This window comes from Dendropsophus ebraccatus, chromosome 9 (genome assembly GCF_027789765.1).
Source record: "Dendropsophus ebraccatus isolate aDenEbr1 chromosome 9, aDenEbr1.pat, whole genome shotgun sequence".
Classification (NCBI taxonomy): domain Eukaryota; kingdom Metazoa; phylum Chordata; class Amphibia; order Anura; family Hylidae; genus Dendropsophus; species Dendropsophus ebraccatus.
The window spans coordinates 34,763,872-34,778,274 of record NC_091462.1 but is presented as its reverse complement, the minus strand read 5'-3'; positions in this window follow the sequence as shown (position 1 = coordinate 34,778,274).

The following is a 14,403-nucleotide window of genomic DNA, read 5'->3' as shown; positions in this document are numbered from 1 at the left end:
GCTTCATTTGCCCTGTGGTGGAGCTGCAGGCAAACTGCACACTCGCCGCTGGGTTCCATAACAGATTACGGCTGATTACTGAGGGACCCGGCAGCTACACACCCCATGATCAGCTAATTGTAACAAAAGGCATAAACATTTAGGTTATACACTTATAACTGCATATAATAGAATGGTCATTATATTTACACACAGTAGTACATTGCAGGCAATTGGCATACATATAGTATTTGCACATAGACATAATTTCTAGAACATCTATAATCAATAACATAAAAAGGAGACCCTGCCTGTTAGACTGTAACCACATCTGTATACAATCTGGTACCTATATATAATGCTGCATGTACTTTTACGCATTTGTGCAAGCAGGTCTCGTTCTTACCATAGGGAACATATACTGGAACATTTCCATAGCTTTCAATTGGAAACATATGCCAAGAAAGATATCCTTCTTGTGTGTGTCTCACAGCCTAACATCCATTGATAGTTCTGAACATTCAGCAGTGCAAAAAAGAGTGCAGATTATAAATGTCTGATCATTGGGGTCTCACCACTGGCTCCCCAGATCACTAAAATGGGGTCGGCAGCATGTTGCCAGAGTCCTGCATGTGCCGTACCGCTCCATTCAAACTTCCCCTCATTGGGACCTCTGTTCTTGTAATTTGAGAGGGCCCAGAGATCAGACATATATCACCTATCCAATGGATAGTTGACCATAGGCATCTTTCAATGCAAATCTAGCCTTAGTCCAACATGCCCGGCATATCTAGATGATGTGGAGGCATCCATAGTCAGCACTCAGATGGCCCATTCCAGTGACGGCTCCTCCAATATGTATTGTTTTTTTTAGGTCAACTGCAGCTCTTCAGGCCTACACCAATGCAGAAGCCTTCACAACAGCTTACGTGTTGACAGGACACCTCTGGAAACCGCATGGGTTTATCTCCCAGAGTAGATGTTTAGATGTTTCCGACAGGCAATCACAAAGTGGTACTTCAGCCCCATCTACCCAACCTCTGCAGATGCAGGCCCATTTATCTTGGTCCTCTTCTCTCAACACTATTTAATATACGGTCACTGAATGACCACTGGAAGTCTCAAACATCAAAGATAGGGCCCAAAGAGGCCAATATCTCTTTGGAATGTGCTCCGTAGACTCTACTAGAACACTGACAGAGAAAACATCTTACGGTGTATACAGTAAAGGGGTCAGATTGTCTTTGAAGGATGTAAAATATTCCCTGATGTCTCAACTTTGAACCTTCTTCATGTAGATTCAGCTTCAACTTCTACTCAAAATCAGTAGAAGGTTGTAGGTGCTCTTTCCATCTATTTGGGAGAAAGGATTTTTCATGTGTCCTATTACACGGGCCGATGGGAGACCGATAATAACTGCAAACGAGCGCCGATCTGCAAGATCAGCGCTCGTTTACTGGGCCTATTACACGGCCCAATATTCATTTAACAAGGGCTGTTACCGATGTCCTTGCAGCCCTTTCTTAAACTGTATACATTATCTATCCATGCTGCAGGGCTCCTCTTGCGCTCTGCTTCTCACCGGGTCCCGCGTACTGCAGCTCCAGAGCGGCCTGTCTCAGCTGACAGGCCGCTCGGTCAATCACTGGCTGAGGCAGTCCCGGGGAGAAGCAGATAGCAAGAGGAGCCCTGCAGCATGGATAGATAATGTATACAGTTCGGAAATCATCAGCTGCCGGTCGTGCACCGCTATTACATGTAGCGATGCGCGGTCGGCGCCTGACAAATATAGGTCCAAACCTATATCAACGATCAGCCAATGACGTCATCGGCGGATTGTTGTGTTTATTACACAGAGCGATAATCGGCCGGATAGGGCTGGTTCGGCCCAGTCCTATGATTTGCGGTAACGATGTCCATGCAGCCCTTGTTAAACAATTATCGGGGGGTGTAATAGGCCAAGTAAACGAGCGCCGATCTAGCAGATCGGTGCTCGTTTACAGTTATTATAGGGTTCCCATCGACCTGTGTAATAGGACCCTTAGAAACCTAGCATAGGACAAAACCTACTAGAACAGGAGTCAAGGACCTCACTGGTGGGCTGCAGTGAGAGACCATGTGACACCTCCCCCTCTAGCCATGAACTGGTACAATGGCAGTGGCCTTCAGTAATGTAGTCCCGGAGGTCTCCTAGCTCTTTAAATGCTAACACTTGCACAATGTTTAGCATATAAGCAATACTATGATCTGTCATGGGAACGCCCAGTAGACTTCTTCTTAGAACACAGTTTCATTATTTCTGTTATGCTAGAGGTATGATCCAGTGACGTGGGGATGTTGCTTGCCTGTCACTCATGTCGCAATGCTAACTCCTTGTGACATCCTCTGTTGTAAAGTTTACTCAAGGTATAATATGAAGGGCGCAGCTCTTTTTGTGGAGCAGCATGAGGAGTTTTACTTCCTGGTTCTGCATCACAGTAAGGGAGGGGTGCAGCTGCGAGTGACAACACGGCCTAGTACTGTCATCTCTCCCTGTACAGCCTTTCAGTGCCCCCAGGGGGTGATAGAGGAGTTTTCTTTTTGTTATCACCCCTCATACCAGTGAGAGTATATCTGCTCTCTGATCATTGCCTTTTAACACTGAGTCAGCCACCACCAATAATTTGTATAATTTTTTAAATGGAACATTGCATTAATGCTCCTTAAGGATATAGTACTAGGTGGTACTTTCATGGTGCCAGGTATGTATTTTACATTTAATTATTCAGTATTTTTTTGTCTATGTGAAGTGTTCAAAAACTATCCTGGCAGCAAATGGATTAAAAGGGGTTGTCCAGCGAAAATCTTTTTCTTTCAAATCAACTGGTTTTAGAAAGTTATATAGATTTGTAATTTACTTCTACTTAAAAATCTCAAGCCTTCCAGTACTTATCAGCTGCTGTATGTCCAGCAGGAAGTGGTATATTCTTTCCAGTCTGACACAGTGCTCTCTGCTGCCACCTCTGTCCGAGACAGGAATTGTCCAGAGCAGTAGCAAATTCTCATAGAACGCCCTGTGCACTGTGTCAGACTTAAAGGAATACACCACTTCCTGCAGAACATACAGCAGCTGATAAGTACCGGAAGGCTTGAGATTTTTAAGTAGAAGTAAATTACAAACCTATATACGTTTCTGAAACGAGTTGATTTAAAAGAAAAGGATTTACAATTAAGTTTACAGACAGAACTAGTCTACAAAAAAGGCGAGTAATCTGTAGGCACATTTCATTACTTTTCTTATGCTAACATGTATTACAGTATGTTCACACACAACAGATTTGTAATGTACTCACCTCGCCTTGGTCAAGCGGTGGCTCCAGACTCCTCTTACCAGCACTGACAGGGTCACTTTGTTGTCACAGCTACTAGTCCTGTGAATAGGGACTAATTACTTAGGGTCCTATTAGACAAATCGACTTTTAACGATAAACGATTGCAAACGAGATCGTTTATCGTTGACCTGAAATCGTTCACCATATTGCACAGAACAGTAGTTGCTACTAACAATGGTTATAACGATTGTTACTACGATCGTTTCCTCCAACTGATCCCAGCAAAAGAATGAACAATGATTTTAGGGTCAGATCTGAAAGAACTATCAACGACACATAAACGATTTTTTCTATTGTTGCCTGCAATTACACGGAATGATTATTGTTTAAATTTGAACAATATAAAGATTTTCCGCACGATAATTGTATAGGGGCTTCAGGGAGGATACTCCAAGTAGGCAGGGACAGGAGAGTGAGTCAGATTACACTGCACTTCCCTGTGCCCTACCATTATAAGATTTATGTGGGTGTCACTTTCATCAGGGTTTACAAAAATCCATGCACTGTGGTGTAACTATAGGGTTCACAATAACCCCCCTTTAAGAACAACAATACTGATTCTACTCTTAAAGATCAAAGTGTTCCTGCCCAATAGTAGATAAAACTGACTGTAAACTTTTAGGAGCACAGGGCACTGAATGTCATCCCTTCATTCATCTCTATAATCAGTACACCAAGGAAACAGGAAGTTCGAACCAGGGCATTGCTGGAGGCAGGAGAGGTGAGTATGCTCTGGACTCCAGGTATGCAGCATTAAAGGGGTAGTGCGGCGTTTAACATTTATTCACTAAATTACACTCATTACAAAGTTATACAACAGTGTAATGTGTGTTATTTAAGTGAATGCCCCCCTCCCCAGTGTTTCCCCCACCCCGGAAGTGCGGTGCAGTATACTTACTGAATTGCTGTCGACCCCGGCTGCCATCTTGGATTGACGACGTCTCTTCGCTCCAGCTGGCCCTCATGCTGGCCCCCCTGTGCCGCGTCATCCGTTGCTCAGCCGCGATTGGCTCAGCATAGTTGTGCTCATCTGAGCATTGGCTGAGCATAGTTATGCTCAGCCGATTGCGGCTGAGCAGCTGATGATGCGGCAGAGGGGGGGGCGGCATGAGGGACGGGTGGAGCGGTCCACTTGGCCTCCTGAAGATGACATCGTCGACCCAAGATGGCGGCAGGTGTCGACAACAATAATATACTGCACCACACTTCCAGGGTGGAGGGAACACGAGGAAGGGGGCCATTCACTTAAATAACACACATTACAAAGTTGTATGCCTTTGTAATGTGTGTAATTTAGTGAATAAATGTTAAACGTCGCACTACCCCTTTAACACGAATGTCCGACTTAAGAATTTTTTTTTAAAGGGGTCAGGGTTGATTGAAAAAAAAAAAATGTGAACCAAAAAATACTAATCAAAAAGGACTGCAACCAATGCAACCTCCATAGCTATATCCACAGTAATTACTGCTAATGTAATCATATCAGTATTCCAGGCTGTAGACATATATTCTTTAAAGCCCTTATGGTTCATTATGATTTTTTCAATATGTGCGTAAAGTTGTCCAGAAAAAAAAAAAAAAAAAAGGTTTGCAAAACTATTTCTGGGAAGAGACTTTACCCTAGCATCTGGAGTATGAAAGATATGCCTAAGAAATGTTTTCAATAGCAAACCATAAAATTGTCAGTGTACCGCCTGACTATAATAGCTGCTGCAATTCAGGATCAATACAAGATAAGTAATAAAAATTTATAGAGTTACTCAACATTTTCTGTAGATCGTATCTATGTACCAGCTGTAAAATTGTGCGCCAGGCTGAATGTCTGCTTAAAATGATGAGTCATCGTTTTCACAGAAAAGTATAGAAGTCAAGTAGAGCGATAATCATGGACTGGATAAGCTGAGCTGAGTGGAAGGTAAAAGAAGAGGGGAATTACAGACTAAAATCTTAACCTAAAATGATGGAACTGTTCAAATGGTCTTAAAGGGGGTTTACTATAATATAAATGGCTTACTTTAAACGGCTTTCTTTCAAATCAACTGGTGTCAGAAATATATATTTGTAATTTACTTCTATTTAAAAATTTCAAGTCTTTTAGTACTTATCAGCTGCTGTATGTGGTGTATCAGCTGCAGGAATTGCTGTATTCTGTTCTGACATGGTGCTCTCTGCTGCCACTTCTGTCCATATCATTAACTGTCCAGAGCAGTAGCAAATCTCTATAGACAGCCACTCCTGCTTTGCACAGTTCCTGACGAAGACAGAGGTGCTAGCAGAGAGCACAGTGTGAGGCTATGTTTACACAACGTAAGTATTAATCACGGCCGTTGTTGTCGATTTGCAGCACGGCCGTGATTATACACTCCGGCTGGGATCGCTAGCGGTGTCGCGAAAAACTTACATGTCAGTTTTCTGCGGCCACCATTCAGTGAATAGTGGCCGCAGAGAACCTGTCAGTGCACGCAATGGAACGTCACAAAATGAACACGGACCTGCAGTAGCTGATAAGTACTGGAAAACTTGCAATTTTTAACAATAATTAAACTATAAATATGTATATGTTTCTGACACTAGTTAATATGGAAGTACAAAAATAAAAAAATAAAACTTAATAAAAGCTCCATTACAAAGTTATTGAATCACCCTTTACTGTATTGTTTATAAAAGTAGTTACCATGGGTAATGTTAACCGCTAACACTGCCATATAGTAGGTTTGCATGTGCAATACTGCCTGCACAACTTCTCCAACTTAGCTATCTGTCAAACTCAGTAATAAAATCAGGAGAATACTGGTAAATTCTTAATTGATGCAAAAATCACCTACTGGTAAAAAGGCCTTTACTATTGCAACACTAGTTTAGATTAGGTCTCGTTTATACTTTGTATTTCTTATGTTTTAATTTATTCTAATTATTTAACTGTGTATTATGTACCTCTGTACTGTATGCATAGAAAAAAAAAAGCGCTGCGGAATCTGTTGGCGCTATACAAATAAAATTATTATTATTATTAGTGATTTCGTTGACACAGACACCGGTCACAAGCAAGTTGCAGTCTAGTCAGATTTGAGGTGTACTATAACAAAGTCAAAGACTAGCAAATTGCCACCATTAATAGTAGTGATATGATTGTTTTATGTCACATACTGCAACACAACCTCAACCATCATTACATGGATGTAGCAATGTAACATTGTGACCTTCATGATGCAACAACCAAACTTGCTACATAGCCCTGGTCCTAGAGAGTCTGGCATTCAAGGTTAGGTCCTGTATGAAAGGTTTATTTGAATAATAATAATAATATAGGTTTATTTTATATAGTAATTATTGAAGAGGGTGGATACTCATTAAGATAGATGGGTGTCACAATGATGCCACATATTATTTCATTGGTGATTACCACATTGCAATTGTATAAGGATTGGTGGGAATTTATTACATTTACCCTGTTTATAGGGGGCCTGAGGATGAAATATTCGAAACAGTCAAAGCATGACCATGTTGTAAACTAAACAGTGTGGCAATAAAAGTAAATGTTACTCCATGAGTATGCTGGACCTGCTCTTTTCTTTATATTAGACACGCTGAATCAAGTCTTGCATTGCTATTGTAACATTGTTTTAGAGTGAGATGACTTTTACATGACCAAAGTTTTCTTTTTAAGCAGAGTAACACTTAAAAGATAAAAGTTTAAAATGTAAAAAGAATTAATTACAAGGCCTAAAATCTAGACAAGCTGAAGTGCCACCATAATAAATCAACATATGACTGTATAGGATAGAAGCAAAAACACCAACCCATGCCATGCTAGCCATTATATCTGTAATACCGGTTCGCTTAGGTGGTTATCACATCCATCAATCTCTGTTGCTAGTTATCCCGCCCTATTGCCTAATTGCCAAGTGTATTACCTAGATTTTTTTTTTCTAATTAGAGCCAGGTGCTGAAACATGTTCTTTTTTTTTTCTATTTTTCGATTTTCTGATAGTAAATTTTTCTATTTCATTTTAGCACATTATTATAGGAGCAGCCATTTTGCCTGTGTTGCTTTTAACAGAATTTAGAGACATAGGGTACAAACCCACTTGACGTATTTGCTGCGTGAATCAGTCTTAAAAATAAGCAGGCAAAACGCAGGTTGGTTTTATACAATTGTTCTGCGTTAAAATACGCAATTGCGTATTTTTGAAGCGTGAAGCTACATGCGTTTTTCGCACAGGTTGTTAACAACTGCTGCTTTGCTAACAACAAGCTTCACGCTTCAAAAATACGCAATTGCGTATTTTAACGCAGAACAATTGTATAAAGCCAAGCTGCGTTTTGCCTGCTTATTTTTAAGACTGATTGACGCAGCAAATACGTCAAGTGGGTTTGTACCCATAGACGCAATGGCCTGGAATCAGGGGCGTCGCTAGGCATAAATGTCCAGGGCCTAAGCACTGAAGGAATAAAGGTTGGCCCCGGACATTTATGTGCACAGTGGCAATTATAATATGGGCGGTTAAAGTGGTCGTGCAGGGCCTGCAGCTCCCGGGAGGGCCCATGGCCCAAAATGCCCCTCTGACGCACCAAGCCCATGTGTCTTTGAACTGTGAGCACTCCTGTGAGTGCACCAGTTAAAAAAGGCGCCATGATTAACACAGCGAGGAGCTACTGGCTCCCTCTGTGCCAATCTCTCTTCTGCCTCCAGCCACAAGAGGTCACTCCCTCCCCAAGTGTCCGAGCAAGCTAGGTGAGTATTGTTTTTTTTGTTTGTTTTTTTACACAGGGGGATATACAACCTAACATGGGGGATGCTATCTACTGGGAGATGGGGGGATAACTTAGCAGGGGGACTACCTAACGTGGGGTCCTACTAAATATACTAAATACTAGGGGGGGGGGCTATCTGCCAGGGGGATGACTGATGACACTTGAGAAAGAAACCAGATTGGTTTAGAAACGCGCTGTCGCAATTTTAATTGTTTTTAATAAATCTTTTTTCGATACTTTACTCCTACTGGTGTTTTCTTTCGGGCCTGCACCCTGTACTACCTCGAGGTGTAGTGGAGGTGTTTTTTGTCTATACCTTGTTCTGGGGTTTTGCAGCTCAGTTCTATTGAAGTGAATGCAGCTGTATTGTAATACCACACACAGCCTGGAAACAGAGGTGGTGCCAGGGGTGGATTAACTTTACCACAGGCCCACGTGCTGTTCACCAAGCTTGGCCCCCCCCCACCCCACTGTAACTATGGCAGCACTAGCGTGGTGCTCATAGATACAGGATCAATTTATTTTGCAAATCATGCCACACACCACTGAAAGTATAAGTCTGTTTGTGTGGCCATGGGCCACGGACTACCGTCCAAAATGGGCCTATTGTAATCCACTACTGGGTGATGCTGTTTTTGAAAGAAAGTATCTGTGCTTTTTTCTAATCTCAGATAACCTCACTATAGGACTTTTTCAGGCATGAACATTTCTTAATGCCTCTGGATGCAGTAAAAATTAAAAAAGAAGCCCTGGTCTCTCGGTCTCCACTTCTTTCTGTTTTCTCTTGCACAGGCCAATGCTGCAGGAGTTTTGATCACCAAGATCAGTGCTAGTTTGCGGAGCCTTTACAGGGCTAAAACAATCGTTCGACTGGGCCAGATGAACCATTGCTGGATCATTCATGTGATCTATTACCCCATCATAATCGCCCGCATATTCCAGTTTACACAGGTTATCGGCAAGAAGTGTTCCTGCCTGTTGATAATCATCTCTTCTAAAAGGTTCAGTAGACAGGCAGACAAATTGCCCATAATTAGCACCAATTAAAGGTACAAGGAGTCTTTCTTTCATTTACACCTATCAGGTATCAGGAAGGGTTTGAACAAAAGATCATTCTTGTGATCTCTTGTTTAAACCTCTACCCCCATAGATATACACTGTTTGGTGATCTACACAGGTACGAGTGCTACCGACAATCCATGATGTCTACACAAAAGATGCAATCTGTCAACAAAAAGGTGCTCATTGCTGATCTTTTTACAATAGCTAATGATTGGAAACAAATACTCTTAGGAACATTTGTTTGTCTATTCAGTAGTACCCAAAGTACCCATACACCTTATCTGAAATGTCGGCAGGCCTAAGGATACCATAACACAAAGCGATTCACTGGTCAACAGGCCAAAAGGTTCCGACATGAAAACAGTTGATCTTAACTAATTTTGGGGTGCTGAGATCGAAAATGTTCAAATTTTGAAATTGGCTCTAATTTTCAAGATATAGACATACTTTCTATATTTCTCACAGCCTGTGATACAATACTGGGAAAAGTTTGCATCCTCGGTATTGCATCATCAACTGGTATATTGCATCATCTTAGAATGACCAATATGGAAAAAAGGTATCAGGGTAAGGGTAGGTTTTTGCAATCCGTTTTTTTTTTTTCCGCAAAAAACGGATGAAAAAAATGGATGCATTTGTGTGCATCCGTTTTTTCATTGACTTCCATTATAAAAAAGAAAAACGGATCAAAACGGATCCGTTTTTTTAAGGGACACAAAAGTAGTGTCAGCTACGTTTTTGTGTCTGTCAAAAAAAAATGGATGTTTTGATCCGTTTTTTTTTTTTAATAAAGAAATTCAATGGAAAAAACGATCAAAAAGGATGCACACAAATGCATCCGTTTATTTTGCAAAAAACGGATTGCAAAAACGCAGTGTGAACCTAGCCTTCATAGAACCTATCAATGCTTGCAGATTATTGTTGGACAGTTATCAGGGACAATCCCATGTATGAATACAAAAGAAAACAGTAAACTTGCTTCCTTATGATTGCAGAAGTAATGAATATGTCGGCTATTATACTGTATTCTATACAATTCACAAAACAGTAACATGAGAACTTTTCAATATCATAGAAACTAGAGCCAATTAACATTTTTCCTTGTGATATTTGAATTAAGCACATAAAAATTATTAAGAAATAGCTAATTTTATTTCTGAACCAAACAACTTTTGAAAATTTGTTGGCCAGTGATATCAGCCGTACTTGGCTGATTACCAACCCATAATCAGTTCGCATAATAGGTCATGTTTTAAATCAACGATGAGCCGACATGCATAATGTCGGCTTTTTGTTGATCTAAAGCATGACCCATAATCCTGATAACGATACCGACGTTTGTGTAACAGAAGTGGCGGCAGCAGACAGCTGCTCTTTCCTATGGCCCCCCCCCCCAGCCCATGTAATAGCCCCGACAGCAAGCGGGAAACAAGAAGCAAGCGCTGATCTGACAGGTCGGCGCTTGCTTGCTCTGAAATATCGGCCGTCTAATACAGCCCTTAGTGTATCTAAGAGACCATTCAAAAGTTTGGGGTCACCCAAACAATTTTGTGTTTTCCATGAAAAGTCACACTTATTCACCACCATACGTTGTTAAATGAATAGAAAATAGAGTCAAGACATTGACAAGGTTAGAAATAATGATTTGTATTTGAAATAACATTGTTTTTACATCAAACTTTGCTTTCGTCAAAGAATCAACCTTTTGCAGCAATTACAGCATTGCACTTCTTTGGCATTCTAGCTATTAATCTGTTGAGGTAAGCTGGAGAAATTGCACCCCACGCTTCTAGAAGCAGCTCCCACAAGTTGGATTGGTTGGATGGGCACTTCTGGCGTACCATACGGTCAAGCTGCTCCCACAACAGCTCAATGGGGTTCAGATCTGGTGACTGCGCTGGCCACTCCATTACCGATAGAATACCAGCTGCCTGCTTCTGCTGTAAATAGTTCTTGCACAATTTGGAGGTGTGTTTAGGGTCATTGTCCTGTTGTAGGATGAAATTGGCTCCAATCAAGCGCTGTCCACTGCATATGGCATGGCGTTGCAAAATTGAGTGATAGCCTTCCTTATTCAGAATCCCCTTTACCCTGTACAAATCTCCCACCTTACCAGCACCAAAGCAACCCCAGACCATCAAATTACCTCCACCATGCTTAACAGATGGCGTCAGGCATTCTTCCAGCATCTTTTCATTTGTTCTGCGTCTCACAAACGTTCTTCTTTGTGATCCAAACACCTCAAACTTGGATTCATCCGTCCACACTTTTTTCCAGTCTTCCTCTGTCCAATGTCTGTGTTCTTTTGCCCATCTTAATCTTTTTCTTTTATTGGCCAGTCTCAGATATGGCTTTTTCTTTGCCACTCTGCCCTGAAGCCCAAAATCCCGCAGCCGCCTCTTCACTGTAGATGATGACGCTGGTGTTTTGCGGGTACTATTTAATGAAGATGATAGTTGGGGACCTGTGAGGCGTCTGTTTCTCAAACTAGAGACTCTAATGTGCTTATCTTCTTGCTTAGTTGTGCAACGCGGCCTTCTATCTTTTTTTTCTACTCTGGTTAGAGCCTGTTTGTGCTGTCCTTTGAAGAGAGTGGTAAACACCGTTGTAGGAAATCTTCAATTTCTTAGCAATTGCTCGCATGGAATAGCCTTCATTTCTAAGAACAAGAATAGACTGTCGAGTTTCAGATGAAAGTTCTCTTTTTCTGGCCATTTTGAGCGTTTAATTGACCCCACAAATTTGATGCTCCAGAAACACAATCTGCTCAAAGGAAGGTCAGTTTTGTAGTTTCTGTAACAAGCTAGACTGTTAGCAGATGTGTGAACATGATTGCACAAGGGTTTTCTAATCATCAATTAGCCTTCTGAGCCAATGAGCAAACACATTGTACCATTAGAACACTGGAGTGATGGAAATGGGCCTCTTTACATCTATATTGATATAGCACCAAAAACCAGACATTTGCAGCTAGAATAGTCATTAACACATTAGCAATGTATAGAGTGTATTTGTTTAAAGTTAGGACTAGTTTAAAGTTATCTTCATTGAAAAGTACAGTGCTTTTCCTTCAAATATGTAACGCCTGGAGTAGTGGATCCACTGGACCGTCACCAGCGATGGCACTAACCTCACCAGGGAGCGGAGTCTAAGGGGCCACTGGTATTCACCAGAGCCCGCCGCAAGGCGGGATGGACTTGCTGCGGCAGGCGACCCCCAGGTCGCTACCCCTGGCTTGGTTGCTAGTGACGGCAGGCGAGGCGTGGCAGGAGCAGTAGGCAGGAGATAGTGCTGGCAGAGGTCTGTAGGCTCCAACCATGGATCCCGGCGAGGTGCCTGATATCCGCGAAGTAGCCCGAGTGGTCGCCCTACAGGCGCAACAAATCCAGAAACAGTCGCAGCAGATCCAGCAACTCACTGCCGCCTTACAGCAGCATACTACAGCCCAGCGCACACCACCTCCTGCTGCTTTTTCTACACTCCGACTGGCTCTCCCAAGTAAATACTCTGGTGACTCCAAGTTGTGCAGAGGATTCCTGACTCAGTGCACCATGCATATTGAACTTTTAAGTAGTCAGTTTCCCACCAAGCGCTCTAAAGTGGCTTTCATCATCAGCCTATTGGAGGGTAGAGCTCTGGCCTGGGCCACGCCGCTGTGGGACCGAGATGATCCTGTTGCTGCCAATCTCCGAACCTTCCTAGTCGAGTTTCGCTCCGTCTTTGAGGAACCTGCCCGTGCCTCTTCAGCTGAAACTGCTCTCCTCAACCTCTCTCAAGGGAGCTCCTCTGTTGGTGACTACGCCATCCAGTTCCGCACCCTGGCGGCAGAATTAGACTGGAATGAGGCCGCTCTAATAGCCACCTTCAAGAGGGGTCTGTCCAGTCGGGTGAGAGACGTGCTTTCCGCCCGAGACCTACCTACCTTCCTTCCTGAACGAACTCATCCTACTGGCCACCAGGGTCGATACTCGTTTTTCGGAGAGAGGAGGAGGAGGTCTGGCATGAACGGCGACTAGGCCTGTCCCGTCACCATCACCAGCTGGCGCCGGTCTTCCAGAATCCTGACGTTCCGGAGTCCCAGTCGACTCCTGAGATTCCTATGCAGGTGGAACGGGCTCACCTGACGCCTGATGAAAGACTTCGTCGTCTGGAGCTGAATCTCTGCCTCTACTGCGGTGGTTCGGATCACTTTCGGCTGAGATGTCCCCAACGTCCTCAAGCGTCCGGGAAACTCCAGCACCTAGGTCCGGTGGGAGAGGTCTCCCTGAGTGTGAATGCCACCTCTCCAAGTTTGTCTGTGCCAGTTTCCATCCAGACACCCTCAGGACAAACTCACCAGACTACTGCCTTTCTCGATTCTGGGTCAGCAGGCAATTTTATTGCAGCTACATTGGTCCAGAGATGGCGGCTACCCGTGACCCCACTAGCCAGACCCCTGACTATCTCCTCGGTCACGGGCGAGATTCTTACCGACCATGTGCACTACCAGACCGCACCTCTAGTCCTCCAGGTGGGCACTTCACATCTGGAAAAGATCTCCTTCTACGTCCTGCCCCATTCTTCTTCCACCATCCTCCTGGGACTCCCTTGGCTGCAATTACATGCCCCTAAGCTGGACTGGAGAACCGGGAAGATTCTCAGTTGGGGTCAGGACTGTTCCAACCAGTGTCTGAGGTCACCTCAGCCCAAGTGCTCTATGTTGTCACCCGAGCCCGCCAAGCCTTTGTCCGGCCTACCGGCGGAATACCAAGACTTGCCTGATGCCTCCATCTGCAGGCAAGAAAGAGGGGGAGGCCAAAGGGGGGGGGGGTACTGTCACGGCGGCGTCCCGTGTTCGGGGCCGCCGCCACGACCTCCTCCTGCCCCAATGCAGCCGCCGGGGTCCTTGTGCAGGGACCCGGCGCTGCTGCTAGTTCAGCCCCTGGGGGCGCCTCACCTCTCCTCCGCTCCTGTCTCCGTCTGTGCCGGCCGGCGCGCGCGTCCCCGCCTCCTAGGGCGCGCGCGCGCCGGCTGTCTCAGATTTAAAGGGCCAGTCCGCCCTTAATTGGTTAGTTGCACCAATCACTCCCTATAAATCCCAGCATGCCCTGTCCCTTGTGTTGGAGCCTCTACATGCTTCCCATAGCGTTTGGCCCAGCCCCCTGTTGTTCCTGTTTCCTATCCGCTACCTGGTCCCAAGTCCTTGTCCCTTGTTCCTGTCCTCAGTCCTAGTCCCTAGTCCTTGCCCGCTGCCTTT